This window comes from Epinephelus lanceolatus, chromosome 13, assembly GCF_041903045.1.
Source record: "Epinephelus lanceolatus isolate andai-2023 chromosome 13, ASM4190304v1, whole genome shotgun sequence".
Taxonomy (NCBI): domain Eukaryota; kingdom Metazoa; phylum Chordata; class Actinopteri; order Perciformes; family Serranidae; genus Epinephelus; species Epinephelus lanceolatus.
Window position 1 is genome coordinate 17,676,910 of NC_135746.1, and position 12,858 is coordinate 17,689,767.

At 43.7% G+C, this 12,858-nt stretch overlaps 1 protein-coding gene across 7 annotated transcripts in view; it reads right to left on the reverse strand.

Moving 5' to 3' along the window:
* The window catches only part of sash1a (SAM and SH3 domain containing 1a), a 261,100-nt gene that overhangs the window by 98,469 nt on the left and 149,773 nt on the right, over nt 1-12,858 (reverse strand). The window lies entirely within an intron of this gene.

The following is a 12,858-nucleotide window of genomic DNA, read 5'->3' on the forward strand; positions in this document are numbered from 1 at the left end:
ATTTATCAACAGCAAAACTAAATCAGAATATCGGTTATAGTGGCTGTTTCAACATTCAAAAGTTCCTAGGCCACTAGTTTGTGAGGTGTCTCAGTTTATTGAGAATACAGTCCTTCCAAAATTGCATCATGTATGGTCGGCTACTGACTCGAAAAACTGAACTGAAAGTGAAACTTACCTATGTTCTCTTTAAAGCCAGACTGCTGCCTCGATTGGTAGTGTGTTTGTGTTATTGTGTGACTTTGCTAAATCCAATCTAACCCTTTAATACATCAAAGTCATTCAATAACACAAACACACTGCCAATCGAGGCAGCAGTAGACCAGCGCCTCCCATGTTCAGTAAGGTAAAATTACTGTTTTCGTCAAGGGAGTCTGGCTTTGAACAGAGCATAGATAAGTTTCACTGTCAGATCAGTTCCCCATTGGGAAAGGCTGTCTGTTTGGGAAGTACTGAACATACCACTGGATAAATGAGGCTTTCAATTATACTGCATGAGTGTGAGAGTTTGTAAACAGATGTTTTGACATAGTTTTGCTGTTGTTAAACATGGACCCCTATGACTCCAATTCATCAAGAATTTTCTCAGTTTTTTGGATTCTTTGTTCACCGGGGGCATGCGAGAAAAAGAAAGGTTTCTTCGTGAAGTTGACATAATATGGGATGAGTAACTGAAATACAAATAGACATTTCTGGGGTGAAGTTTTCCTTTAATGTTTTAATCATCTACACCAGTGGTTCTCAACTGGTCCAGATTTCTACTTAGTCATTACTTCAAGGTCCACACTTTAATATATTCAACGGCATGTTTGGCCATGTCATTGAGCTAGTTTGCTGGCTGAACGGCACTTCAAAATCAAAGCTCTGTGCTGGAAATTCACTGTACTTCAAAATTAAGTGTGTTTTTTACAAACTTGACATGACACTTAGGGTCCATTCAGAGTGGACCCAGGACCCACCAGTTGGGACCCACTGATCTATACAATAGCATGAAAATAATGAAAACTGGCCTTTAATCTTTCTCAGCACCCATTCAAATTCTTTCCAGTTTGCAAAGTATTGCCTACTAAATAACTTTGATTATCTATTATGAAACTATATCCTCTTCCTATAAGTGTGACATGACTGCCAGAAACTGTCCAAGCATTTGGGGACAACTTTAGCCCTCACTGTATCGATCTGACAGGCTGCAAAACATGGGGAAAAATACAGACGCAGAAAAAGATCAGGCAGGGAAGGTACGGTCAGACAGCTGAAGATGAGCTCGGGATCCCTGGAGGACACACACATACACACTCGCACTCGGCTCGTGTTGGTACAGGAGTGAACTGCCGCAGGGCTTGGTGCTGAGCCCATGCTGGCTGAAAAGATATTCATATCCTGTGGCGCAGAGCTGGCATTTAGCCCAGACCCATGTAGTATTTACCTTCCTTCTCTCTGATTATCGTTCTTCTTCCCCTGTACTACAACATCAGCGTGAAATCAGGTATGGATCTACTGTATCTGACATTTACTTACAATAATCATGAGCTGCCATGCTTCAAAGGCACTGCTAAACTTTGATAGTACATTTGGTCAATAACATTTTAGCTGGCAGCAGAGACAAACAGTTAAGAAACATAGGGATAGAGCAAGAGCAAGAGTGATGGCGTGCAACAAACGTCTCCAGCCAAGACTGAAACAGGGTTTTTGCAACAGCGTCTTGGTGGACCAAAGGAGTTTCTCTTTTCTCCATGCACACATTTTTCTGCCTTTCCCTGTCAAAAGTCTGGAATATATTGAGGGACAGCTGCAAGATCATCTGGTCATGATGATCTCAGAGCAGGAGAAAAAAAAATATGAGCACATATGGCTTGTAAAGCACAGACCTGAGATTTGAGCAGAAGAATGTAAAGCTCTCTATATCATGTCTGAGGGGGAATTAAAAATTGAATTCTGAGCTGGGCAGGGGTATTTCCAAGGGTGTGGATATGTGCTTGTGTGGAATCTTACCTCTCTGGCTCCGGTCCCAGAGCCTGGTGGGTGGAGGGGAGCAAAGTAAGTGGAGTAACCATAACAACTGAAGCACCACCGACTCGCCTATAGGCTCATTCAATACATTTCAGGTAATATGAGCAATATTCTGTGCAGTAAGCAGATTTTTAGGCAGTGTGGCGTTGTTTCAGTCAAAGACAAAATCAAAAGCCATCAGTCAAGCCACAGTTGTTGGTGTTAAAATAAATCTAGACTACACAAATGCACCTGATAGTTAAAAAAAGGCGTAGACAGCTGTGATTTAAGTACACAGATACAACCAAGCTGCTCTTGCACACCTCTGATCTTCAGACAACCACCCTGCAGGTACACAGGCAAACACTTGTCACATGTTTCACTTTGACACTATCCCTGACATGAATATCGAGGCAGGGTGAGATATATGCAGGCTTTACTCACCGAACACCGAAGCTCAACAAGATCTACGGGGATAAAAGCCAGGCAGGGAGAGCGGAGGCACAGCGATGCATCTTCACTTTGAGTCACACTGAAATTTTAACTGTAGCTCCAATAAAGTCAGCCCAGCTCAGACACCGTCTAGTTCCACTGCTTTAGCTCAGTCATAACCTCAACCAGACTTCTGATTCAGTCTGTTTATGCACACAAATGACTGGCATCAGAGAGCAGGACATGTGGTGGAAACATGTTTACAGCTGCGGCCTGGGTTTTGACGTAATGGCAGAATGAAAGGTGGGTAAACAACGGCCGATATTGGAGGATAACAATCAGGACAAAAAGTTTAATAATCGTAAATTTTATTGGCTTAACAATGACATAATGAGATTAAAGATAGAAGCAGGAAGGAGAACGCTGGTTGAGAGACGGGGAGGGAAGATAAAGGGAGGTTACAAGAGGGTGTTTCATGGAGCCAGGGGGCAGGACAGGGCAGACAGGGCAGGGGATTCACCGTCCCACAGCTGGAGCAACAGCTCCCCCTGGGGCAAAGTGGTGATAATACACAAGACCTCAACAGATCTGACTCAAAATATTTGCCACCAAGTACTAAGACAATGTCTGTTTTTCGGTATGGGTGTCCAAAGAGATATAAACCCCTGCCATGAGGTCAGTAATGTCAAGATTTGCCCACTGAGCTGCATAAAAGTCGTCTAACTGGTCTGATGAAGGCATCTGCCTTTTAAAATAAACGAGACACATCTTCATGATACATTAGAGTTTAAAGAACTATATTAAAATGGAATCGATTTGGTAAGGTACCAGAAACCTGCGCGTTCGTCTCTCCCTGCTCCTCTCCCACACTCTGCTTTCACTTCAGCACTTTTATGTGTTTACCAACCTTTACTTTTACAGCAGCCATTAAACACCCACCTCTGAGCGAGACATTAATGCAGAGCAAATCCACAGAAAAAAAACATCACACTGAGATTCATTACTGGCTCTTGATCCCTTACACCTCATAAGGGTGCACAACTTTAAAAACAGGTTCCCGCACACATGAGCACACACGCACTCGCCTCACACACATACAGTACACAGATTCCTAATCTGTATCCATGGATGTGGTCGGTGCTCCTATGATTATTTTTCCGTCCACGGCTGGTAGCACAGCTGTCCTCGGCAGAGGCAACCACTCATTTATGGATTGACTGCTGCTTGAATCAGAGGCGAGGGCTGGACAGCCCCTATGCCAGCCTGGACATAGGCCACCATTCTGAGGGAAAAGGGATGAGCTGGATCTAATTGGCTTGAATATCAGCAAAAATACACCGATGCCAACAGCAGACCATAACACGAACATAGCTGCCTGTGTTGCCCACTGAAAAAAGCCACAGGACACATGTGCCAGAAGCCAAAAGCCAAAAGCTTCAAACCAAAGATGATGAGCATAACCACCGGCCTTACTTACAGGATATACTATAACTGCACCCGCTTTAAATTACAGCATACATAACTGACCAGCTCAAACTGTTTCATAACAGGATGGTACGCTCGCTGAATGAACGCTGTTTACGCTCTGTGTCTGACACCAGAATACACTGAATGCATCACAAAGTCCTGACAAACATGCTCATCAGAAAATATTTGGAAAACCAAGTTCTTTTTATTTTTTCTTTCCTCTGCATTGCTGACATTGGCGAGTGGTTTTCTTTGTCTTCTCCCGCCCTTTCACTGGCGCTTTGGACTATTTGCACCACATTCCTGCTGCCAGCTTTCAATATGTGGAAATGCATGAAACCAAAAGGACACATGTTGTCACAGTGTTTATTTCACAGACCAGAAATGTTGATGGATGTCCTTAAGTCACCATGGAGACAGGTTTAGTTGCACTCTTGAAATGTAGTTATTATTGAGTGTATTCATCAAAACATTGCTCTACGGCACCCCTAGTGACCAAAAACTCCACAGTTCACCTTTAATTTGACACAGAATCATCCTCTTAACATTCAAGAACCCTCAGCGTGCTTTCAATTGAACTCAAGTTCGTTTGCCCCCTAAGTGTGGTTCGTTTGGGCAGGTGTGAACATGGCAATCGCACTCAGGTGTGCACCAAAACAACCGGACCGAGACCTTCATCAAGAGGTGATCTCGAACGTGTTCCAACCTTGATCCGAACCTTTACCTGAAATGAACAATGACAGCAATATAGTCCACAATGAGCAGCGCTAAAATCAACCTGCGTATTGTCCCTCCATTGTGACATTAGAAAGTGTCACATTTATCTTGCAAGTGTACTCTTCTTCAAAGTTTTGTTTACTTCCTGGATTTTTCCCGCATGGAAATTCTGACCAATCAAGAGCAGCTTTCTGGCACAAGACATTTTATCTGGTCTGCTTGTAAATGCTGCCATGAGAACATGAACCAACTCTAGGCAACTATGCAACTCTGTAACAAAATTAGTCCCTGATTCGGACCAAAGCAAGACAACTCTAGACAACTCTGAAAGCAGCCTCAAATTGCATTGGCACTCTTGCACCTTATTTACATTCAAAGTCAACATTAGAAAATGGCCACTCCGCACCCTATCACGGGACAGATTTAGCCCACGAACGATTAGTTGAGTATCACTGCTATAAATATTCCCAGCCCTTTGTTTTGCTGCAACAGACGATGTATAGTGTGTGGGACTGTGCATGTGTGCATGTCAGAGGTCGTCGTCACGCTGCGTGCTGGTGATTTGTGATGCCTGTGAAGGATCAGAAGTTGGGGTTTGTGGGGGTTAGCTGTTCGTACAGATACTGAGTGTGAGAAAGTCCTGACGGCGAGCGCTGGCTGCAGCTGATATGAGTCCTCGGGGACTTCCCCTCTGCTGAGGTCATCCCCTCACACTCCCAACACTCGTACATCACTGCTGACATCACCGCGGATCCCTGCCAAGCCGTTGCCTCGGGCAACACAAACAGGAAAAAAAGCATGCGTGTGTGGACGGCTGCTGTTAAGAGAGATCATCAAATTTTATTGGTGTTTTATTGAGTGCAGAGTGACGTGCTCATCCAAAAAGGTAATCATCCATACACATACATGTTTAAAGCTTAAATATGAGCTCTGTGCCATGAAGCTGTGCGCACTATAGATGGACTCTACATACGTAGGCTGACAGTAGTGCGTGAGATTAACCTACAAAGTGCTAATCACCGTGATGCGTGTCTCTACTGTACATACGAATGTGTATGCCTACAGCCTCCTCCTGTCCCCCCGCTGTGCCAGTCAATGCTTGGTATCCTGGGAAGTGGGGCGGCAGTGCCAGCAGTAATCAGAGCTCTTTGTATCCACACACACAGTCGGGCTATAATCAGGGAATGTTCTTTCTTCACCAATAATAGCTGTAATCCTCTCATCTCAATATGATGTGTAACCTGTGACACGCTCAAAACTGGGATTTCGGCGCAGATTTATACAATATCTGCCCTCTGACTTGTTTCAAAATAGATGTAATGAGCTTTTAAAGCCAGCTTTTGTAGTGTTGGGGGAGCCACTGAGAATTAGACTGTAGTGTAAGCTGTAGAAGGAGAAGGAGAAAAAAAAGGTGACCATGTAGAGAGGTAGTGATAATAATAATAATAATAATAATAACACTAATGTTTCTGTCTGCATGCACCCACTACATGCACACCAGCCTAAAACAAAAGCTTAAATAGCTATAATTGATAGTTTTTAAGCTGGTTTTTAATTACATTTTGCTGGAAATCATTAATTTAAAAACACATCTCGTTAGTTTGATGAAAATGGCTAATAAAGGGAGATAGATTAATTCTGTAGACATGATAGGAATGATTTAATGTAGGAAAAAATGCAAATTCTCCACTTCACAGACTGCAGTATGAACTACTGTGGGCGAGTTTCAAACCTGTCAAAAGCAATCAGGCTGTGGACTGAACAGCTTCTGAGCAAACTGCATTTGCGATGACAATGATATTTTGGGTACCCACGCGATCCACACATAGTGCTGCAAAAATTAACACTATTCTCTGGACGGATCTAATTCAGGCAGATATTTTTCGCAAGTAATTTCCCTGCCTGCAGCAGCACATCAAAACCCACTCCCATGCTTCCTTCTGTATGTACTTGCCCTACTTGAGTTGATTCTAGACTGACATTGTGATCATATTTGCATTTGCAGTCGAGTTTATGGAGCAGATTATTTGAACAGTTGCCTCCAACCCACGCTTCAAGTGCAGCTATATGTTTGTGTCCATCAGTCTGTCGTGACATATGAAATGTCTTGGATCCTACATGCAAAACTGGGCAACATACACAAATATGCCTCGGCTATGTCTAACAAGGGAATGGCACTCTGTAATTGGAACCAACTGTGGAAATGAAAGGCGGAAATCTCATAAAACAGTGACACTGAAGTATGAACATGAAACCTGACAACAAAGATCCCATTTTTAAAACGTCCAAAAGCTGATTTGATGTTAGCGTTTTTGTCTCTACACACATACCTGTATCTCTTTGTGTGTAGCCCGACAGTACGTCTCATCAGTACTGACCAGACACCGACTCTCAGGTGCTGCAATCTATCTCTCTTGCAGGGTGTGAACCGACTTTGACAAATCTCTGATTCAAGGCAATGGAGATGTGCATGTGAGGCAGCGTGCATGTGTGCAGAGATAAGAGCAGAGACACAAAAAGTGCAGGTCGAGGATCAAAAACGAGGGAAGGATAAGCTTAAGGTGCCGCTCTGAAGACTCATTTATCCAAAAATAAAAGAGGCTGGATGAATGAGAGAACTGAGAAGCGGAGAAAAAGAGACGGGGCATCAGTAAAATCTCGTCTGAAGTCCTTGCATATGTATTCAGTCCAGCTCACAGGGCTGAGAGAGCCTCTGTTCTCTTAACACACACATAAAGACCTTATAGAATAAATAACCCAGATGGCTGCATGTGTAGCATAAATTGACTTAATATGGCTGAATGTCAGTGAAATATATTGACACGCAAAACCTGTTTTATATTTCCTGACTTTCACTTTAGGGATGTCAACCGCAATGAATATTTTTGACCCACCACGCATGTCGGTCTCTCAGTTAATTTTGCTACTCTTCAGTTTAGTCCATTGTGCACCACCTGGGTCTGGTGGGAGCTTGTTAACTTGCAGTGGCTCTCATTCAATGATTACCACTACACTGCTCTGACCCAACAGCCCCATAGGTTTTCCAAGAGAGTAAGCAGCTCAGTTTTCTAGCAGTAACCCCTCTTTAGCATCATTAGCTATCACTGTTAGCCCTGTTTGCTCCGTTAGCAGTGTCAACACAGCAAGTGGTGTTAACCACCTGAGAGCTGGTTAGCCACGTTAACGCAGAAACATAGGCCCCACTGCCTACCCTCGGTTCACTAACTTACTGGATAACTAACATTAGCTTTGGCTGCTCTGCACTGCGCACCACCTGTGCCAAGTGGGAGCTAGTTATCTTGTGGCGCTGCTCATTATGCGATAACCGCTAATAATGCCGTTCTGACCCAACAGCCCCCCAGGTTTCCCCAGGGAGCAAGCAGCTCAATTTTTAGCCAGCCCACAACCCCTCTTTAGTATTGTTCACTATCATTGTTAGCTCTGTTTGCACCATTAGCAATGTCAACATGGCAAGCTGGTTAGCCAGGTTAACATGTGGAAACATAGGCCCCACTGCCAACCCTTGGGTCGCTAACTCACTGGTTTGCTAACTTTAGCTTTGGCTGCTCTGCAATGCGCACCACCTGTGCCAGGAGCTAGCTAGTTGGGCTCATAATTTGGCGATTACCACTGGTAACTGTGGAAACATCATGCCCAGCCCTCTGGTCTCCCCCGACATCACCCTGGTGAGTAAGCAGTTTCCTTTTTTGCCGCAAAACCTCTTCTAGCATTGTTAACTATGTTAGCGCTACTAGCCATACTGACACAGCTAATGGTGCTAACATAGTTAACAATGCTAAAAGAGCTTTGCAGCTCAAAATGAAGCCGCTTACTCATCGGGCAGCATGGAGGGAGACCAGAGGGTGGCTATTATGTTTCCATAGCAACACTGTTGGTCGGTCCCGTCATTGGGACGGCGTTACCAGTGGTAACTGCCAAATAACTGGCAACGTTAGCTAGCGTTAGCTCTCACCAAACCTGGGTGGTGCGCAGTACAGAGTGGACAAGGCTAATGTTAGCTAATCTGTGGAGAACAGAGGTTGGGCAGTGGGCACATGATAATGCATCAAGACAAGAGAAAATAAAAGGCAAAACTAACTATGCTAAAGGGTTTTTTTCTGTTAAAGAGGAAGCTGCTTATTCACCAGGGTGACGTAGGGGTAGACCGACGGAGTAGGCACAATGTTTCCGCAATTACCAGTGTTAATACGAGAAACTACGCTAACTAGCTCCCAGACACAGTTGGTGCGCAGTGCAAAGCAGCCAAAGCTAACGTTAGCTAACCAGTAAGTCAGCGACCTAATGGTGTTTTCACGTTAATGTGTCTAACCAGCTCTCTGTCAGTATAGCCAATTAAAAAATAAGTTAAAGGCAAAACATTATCATCACAAAACATTAAAAATTTCACTACCTCTGAATGGATAGGGCTTTAAAATGTAGCACTAAAGCTTACTGAGTCAATGGAGAACCAGACTAAACGGAAAGGCCTCTTGTATTTCATGTAATTTTTCTTAAAAATTAACCAGGTTAACGGGGGTCCTTAGTGATTTACATGCTACAAATTGAATAAACAGCTCATTGTGATGCTCTGAGAGACCTTTAGATTTGTTTAATGCTTCCCACATTTATTTCAATTCAGTCAAACATTCATTTTGTCCCACTGTGGTTTCTTTGTCCTCAGCAGTGGTCCCGTTCCACTTCTGTCTCTTCTACATTGTTGTGCACGCTGTGTCGACATCACTGCTGAGTGAATGTTTTTATCACCATGCCCAAAACAAACCGGAGCTTTGTTACCCAGCTGAACACATTTCACTCTTCTTCACTGCTGTACAGTACGGCTCTTCTTGTGCCAAATGACGCTACCTCATTGGCTGGAGCGCTCGGTCTGCCTAGTGACATACTGATGTAAGACATACTAACTCAGCTGACGTCGGAGGAGTAAGACGACCACCAATGTATAGGGCTGGTGTAGGGATCTTTGTCGACATAAATTTTAAAAGACAGCGATCGTGTCAAATCCTTATTATGTTACTATATGAAATATTTTATATCAACTGATTCTGTACAAGACTTTTACAAGGGAAGTTTAACACTGATGTCATGTCACAAAGCGAGGCTGTTCGAACTGTAAAACTTCAGCAGTGACCTCAGTCACACTGATGCCACCTGCATTGTAACGTCATCGCTGCTGGCCTGTAAATCACACAGAGATGCAGGCTTAGCTCGTAACAGCTAGAAATAAACTGAAAAGCAGCGGTACAGACAGACACGGCCCAGCTGCACTGACAGAGGGAGATGGCTGAATTACACATGCACATATGGCAGAAACTGCACAGTCAAACAATTCCTGGGAGGCTGATGAGGAAATGAAGGCTGGTGTTTTATCACTGTCCCAATCATTGCCACCCCTAAACTGTCCCTCTGCAGATCATATGCTCTGCATGACGACCGCAGAACCAGATGTGAGTAAGACGTTTGCCTCTTTAAGTAAGTGTGCGTCCACACTGCCTCGCCTATTGCTCAATGCAAAATGATGTCAACACACACCTGCTTCCATGGCACTCAGCCCTGCCCTGGCGTGAATAAACAGGCACAGGAGTGGTCGCCCAGCTCTCTGGCAGAGCATTGAAACAGCAGCTGGCATGTACAGTTTCATCTGGCAGGGAAAATGAAAAAGCATAGAGAAGTGAAATGCCAAGTGATTCTCTTTAAAGTCGGGCTTTTCATTATAGTTTCAACTTCGGGGAGTCTCATTAGAGTCCAGCAGTGGACAGACACTCACTGATAAGCCGAAAGGTTGGAGAGTAAAGAGACTGACAGATAACAGGACTCGCTTTGACAGATCAAGCCTTGTGCAAAAATTCCCATTGAAAACTTGACACGCTACGGCCGAAGCTCTCTGTGAAGCCTCAGCAGTCTCCTCTCCGGGCTAAATACTACAGCAGCAAATGAGTCACTTCAATGGGCTTAATGCAGCTTAACTGTCACTGGCATCTCTGTGTTTATAGCAATTACAAGCATCTGAATATGAGTGCATTTCTGTCCAATGTGCATATATGTGCGTTTAAAGGGACAGTTCACCCCAAAATCAAAAACACATATTTTTTCTCATACCTATAGAGCTGTTTATCAGTCTGGATTGTTTTGGTGTGAGTTGCTGAGTGTTGGAGATATCTGCTGTAGAGATGTCTGACTTCTCTTAAATATAATGGAACTAGATGGCACTCGGCTTGTGGTGCTCAAAGTGACGAAGAAGAAATACAATTGAAAAACTCAACAGCAATGTCTCTTTCCAGAAATCATGACCTGGTTACTGAAGATAATCCACAGACCTTGTTGTGAGCAGTTTCATATAGGAACTATTTTCTCTGGTGGTATGGTGGTTCAGTGGTTAGCATTGTCACCTCACAGCAAGAGGGTTCCTGTTCGAACCCAGAGAGAGGGAGCCCTTCTGTGCAGAGTTTGCATGTTCTCCCTGTGTCAGCATGGGTTTTCTCCAGGTACTCCGGCTTCCTCCCACAGTCCAAAGACATGCAGGTTAATTGGTGACTCTAAATTGCCCGTAGGTGTGAATGTGAGTGTGAATGGTTGTCTGTCTCTATGTGTCAGCCCTGTGATAGTCTGATGACCTGTCCAGGGTGTACCCTGCCTCTTGCCCAATGTCAGCTGGGATAGGCTCCAGCCCCCCCAGTCGTATGCCCAATAAAATGAATGAACTACACCTGCCAACTGTATCACTGCGCAGAAGGAAGTGTGCATCTACTTCTGGCTCACCTAGCACCTGAGCTAGCTAACGTTACAGTTCAAAGTTTACATCTTGCGCTGTCACAATCACAAGCCTTGCGTCCATGAGTAGATGCACACCTCCTTCTGCATGGCAATACAGTTGATAGATGTAGTTCGGTAGAAAGAAAACAGTTCCTACATGAAACTGCTCACAGCAAGGTCTGTGGATTATCTTGAGTAACAAGAGTCATGATTTTCTGTAGAGACATTGCTGTTGAGTTTTAAAATGGATTTTTTGACATAAAGCTCTAAAGCACATACTAGCATATGACGTTCCTAAGGTGCTTTATTGATGTAAATTTTCTGAGGAAAATGTTATTATTAGTGATAGATATTTGATCAAAATATTGCTAGTAGCAAGCAAGAAAGCTATCACTAGGAACTGGGGTAAAGAAACACCACCAATGAAGGGCCGATGGTTAGCAGCTGTGGAATAAATCTTTTTAATGGAGGCATTGCTACACATACTGAGACTAGAAGAAGCACAGCTAGAAAGAAAATGGGAAAACTGACTCTATACAAGACTCAAAAAGACAACACTGAACTGAAATGATAATCAATAGCTACACTAATACTTAGGACTGTAAAAATGTTTATTTACCCAAGCTGTTTTTGTTTCATTAGCTCTTATTATTTTTGAATTATTTAATCAAGCTTTTGTAACTGACATGTCAATGTCACAAAAATTGTTTAACGGAAGATTTCAGTAAAAAAAAATAAAACAACAACAACAATTGTTTGGGTGCTTTGAGAACCACAAATCGAGTGCCATCTAGTTCCATTATATTGGAGAGAAGGCAGACATCTCTACGGCTGATATCTCCAACACTCGGCAACTCACACCAAAACAAGCTAGATAAATAAATAGCACTACAGGTAAGAGGAAAAGTATGTATTTTTGATTTTGGGGTGAACTGTCCCTTTAAATGTGACTTTGACTGTGTGTGAGGGAGTGCTTCCCATCTGTGTGTACAGTATTTGTGTTTCCTCTCACACATTGGGCATTGACAATGACATTGTGAGGTTCAGTCTTCCTGCACTGAGGGAAGTCTACCAAGGGAACTCTGGCCTGAGCAAACTCCCCTTCCTCCAATTTCTATCCCTCTCTCTTCCCTCTTTCCCCCCCATCAACGCCTCCTTCCTCCCTCCATCCATTCCCTTGTTCCTTGTCAGCTGGTGGGGAGATCCAGATGTGAGGGGGGGGACTTGGACAGGAAAAGCAGAGGGAGAAACAGTGAGGGAAAGAAATCCACATCCCCCTGGTGACAGACTTCATTGTCCAAGACCTTTTGGACAAGCCTTGAGATACATACACACAAACAATTATGCACACCAAACAATAGAGTCCCTCTAGACGACAAGGCCTGATTGTGTGTGTGTGTGTGTCTCTGTGAGTGTGTGCGTGTATCTGGGCGACAAAGCAAATCAATGGACAACATCTTGCAGGAGATTTGGTGTTGATATTTA